This window comes from Bos indicus x Bos taurus, chromosome 6 (assembly GCF_003369695.1).
Source record: "Bos indicus x Bos taurus breed Angus x Brahman F1 hybrid chromosome 6, Bos_hybrid_MaternalHap_v2.0, whole genome shotgun sequence".
Lineage (NCBI taxonomy): Eukaryota > Metazoa > Chordata > Mammalia > Artiodactyla > Bovidae > Bos > Bos indicus x Bos taurus.
The window spans coordinates 7,031,784-7,035,196 of NC_040081.1; positions in this window are offsets into that span (position 1 = coordinate 7,031,784).

The window sequence follows — 3,413 nt, forward strand, 5'->3', positions numbered from 1 at the left end:
CACACAAGGTGTAGTTCTCTATGGTTTGAAATGGGTCATATGAGGCATGTAATATCACAAATTGTTACTTTAAAATGTTCCCTTAAACAAAATTTAATTTGCTTTGAATTTTAGTCTTGCATAGGCTGATAATAAACCTCTAACTCCTGCCCAGGTAAAGTCGATGTTTAACATTATGGAAACAAAAACTGGCAAAAATTGGAAGATTTTTTTCAACATAGCTGGGATATGGTATGCAGCTGTAGTTAAGCGGTTTTTAAAAGCTGCTGTGAACTCAAAAGCTGGAGAAATTAAAGCTGCACCCTTAAACTGGATTAGAGGTTTAAAAATTCCACTAGTCTTCACACTGGACAAAAGGTTGTCCAGTTGGTGTAGAATCTAAGAAGTTTCAAGGAAGTTAGTTTACCTTTGCTTTAGGTTGTAAGTTCCTTCTGTGATTGCTGTATAAGAATACATAGCTCTTTGTAGCATTCTTTATTTGGAAATTTGAGACTACTCAAAATACCATATGTCCTGCCAGTTTAAGGGTGCATTGTAGAGCTGAACTGAGTTACAGTGCAAGATTCTTTTTTCATGCTGTCATTTGTAATAAGTTTTGTGAGAATCCTTGGGATTAAAGTTTTGGTTACAAAAAAAAAAAAAAGAAAGAGAGAGAATGTATATATGTGTAAAACTGAGTCACTCTACTGAGTTTTGCTCAATGCTGCAAATCAACTATGTGTCAACAAAAAAGGGAAAAAAAATAAGGTGGTTCCACTGTGAACCTGTAAGATTAACAGAGAAGAAAAGTCTGGCAATACCAAGAATGTCAAGCACATAGGAAAACAAACTCTCAAGTACAGCTGGTGGGAGTATAACTTTGTATAATCATTTTGGAGAGCATCTGGCAATGTTTAGTATAATTAAAGAGGCACATACACTGCTTCCCAGGAATTTCACTTCTAGATATATACTCTGAAGAAATTATCACCAATGTGTACAAGGAAACATGTTCAGGATGTATACAAGATTATTTTCTGTAATAGCAAAAAAAATTGTACTAAATGTAGAAGAAATGAATGAATAATATATGTGTATATATGTGTGTATAATAATATATCATCTTTAAACACAAATAAAACACTAAAAAATAAATCAAGGGATTTCCCTAATGATCCAGTGATTAAGAGTCTGCCTTCCAATGCAGGAGACACAGGTTTGATCCCTGGTCGGAGAGTTAAGAGCCCACATACTTCGAGGCAACTAAGTCTGACTGCTGGAAATAGAAGCCTGCACCCCAGAGAAAGGTCCTACATGCCACAACTAAGACCTGATGCAGATAAATAAATAAATGTTAAAAATAAAGTAAAAGCTAGAAATGATTAAGGGTAGTATGGAAGGAACGTAGAAAGCCAAGACAGGCCAAAAGTGAAGCCTCTTGCATTGACCACTTAGCCACGCTGTGAATGCAAAGGAAAAGTTCTTGAAGGAAATTAGTCATGTGTGTGTGTGTGTGTGTTTTCCTTCACTCTTTTAGAGAGGTGTCTGGGCATGCCTCTGTGATACGTTACTTCAGTCGTGTCTGACTCTTTACAACCCTACAGACCATAGCCCGCCAGGCTCTTCTGTCCATCGGATTCTCCAGGCAAGAATGCTGGAGTGAGTTACTATGTCCTCCTCCAGGGAATCTTCCTGATCCAAGAATGAAACCTGCGTCTTATCTGTCTCCTGCATTGGCAGGTGGGTTCTTTACCAGTAGCACCAGCTTGGAAGCCCGATGTGGTGTATTACATTGATTAATTATTAATTGATTTTCGTACGTTGAACTATCCTTACATTCTAGGAATAAATCCCACTTGGTCATCGTGTTTAATCTTTATCGTATGCTGCTGAATTCTATTTGCTTGTATCTTATTGCGGATTTTTGCATCAATACTCATAAAGGACATTGATCTGTAGTTTCCTTTCATGCTGGTCTTTGGCTTTGGTAATTCTGACCTCCTAGATTGAGTCAGAAAGTGTTCCATCCTCTTCACTTTCTTGGAAGAGTTTGAGAAGGAGTGGTATTAGTTCATCTTTAAATGTTTGGTAGTGAAGCCATGGTCCAGGGCTTGCTTTGTCAGATTTTTGATTACTGATTCAATCTCATCACTAGTTAGTTCTCAGGTTTCAACCTTGGTAGGTTTTGTGTTTCTAAATAAATAGAGTTTATCCATTTCAGCTAAGTAATCTAATTTGTTGATATATAATTGTTCATAACACTCTCATAATCTTTTTATTCCTATATAATTGGTAATAATGATCCCATTTTTATTTATATTGGTTATGTATTCTCTGTCTCTTTTTTTCCTTTGTCAACCTAGCTTAAGATTTGTCAATTTTGTTCTTTTCAAAGATCCAGCTTTTGGCTTTGTTTATTTTCTCCATTGTTTTTCTGGGCTCTATTTTATCTCTGCTCTTATATTTATTATTTTCCTTCTTTTATGGTTTCTTTAGTGTGCCAACCTTATCTCCAATTTAAATCCCTTACAATAGTGTCTGGTTTTGTGGCTTGGGATATTTCCTGACTCGCCCTTTATTTCCTTTAGGACTCAGTTCCTCTGGACACCTTTACTGACCATCCAATCTAAAGTAGCCTACAGCTATTTTCTATCACAGCATCATTTTTCTTCACAGCTCTTATCACTCTATGATATTTTCATTTTTGTTTTTTTTTGTCTGCCCCCCCACCACACAAGCTTGCATATGCATGTATGCATATGTGCATACTTGTGCATGCATATTCCTTAGAATATAAACTCTGTAAGGACAGACATTTTCGTTGTCTTGTTTAACCACTGCATCCCCATGGCCTAGAATAGTCTCTGGCCCAACAGTAAAAAATGTTCAGTAAGTATTATTGACTGCTCTAATGTGTTGCAAAGGCTATTATTTTGAAAATGAGTGATTGGTTAAAAATCTCCTTACCTCTTGCTCCTAGAAGATTACTGAAAGACAAGAAATTTATAAAGTAGTTTTAAATTTTAAGATGGCCATAACCTAAATCATTGCAGTCTAATATACTTTATTAACACAGTTGGTTTAACATAGTTATTAGGTAAATAAACATGTTTTACATGATATCTTTATAATATATCAGCATCTACTTACTTATGTATTATTTATTATTGTTTGTTTTTTGAGGTTAAAGTTTTTTGGGGGATATAAATTATACACTACTCATATCAGGTAGTCAGTACGTGGCACTAAACTGAAAGTCTTAGTTTCTAGCTTCATCTTTGCTACTATTTGATTTGTATAGCTTTGGAAAGAAGGGCTACCCTGAGGGCTCAGCTGGTGGTAAAGAATCCACCTGCAATGTGGGAGACCTGGGTTTGATTCCTGGGTTGGGAAGATCCCCTGGAGAAGGGAAGGGCTACCCACTCCAGTATTCT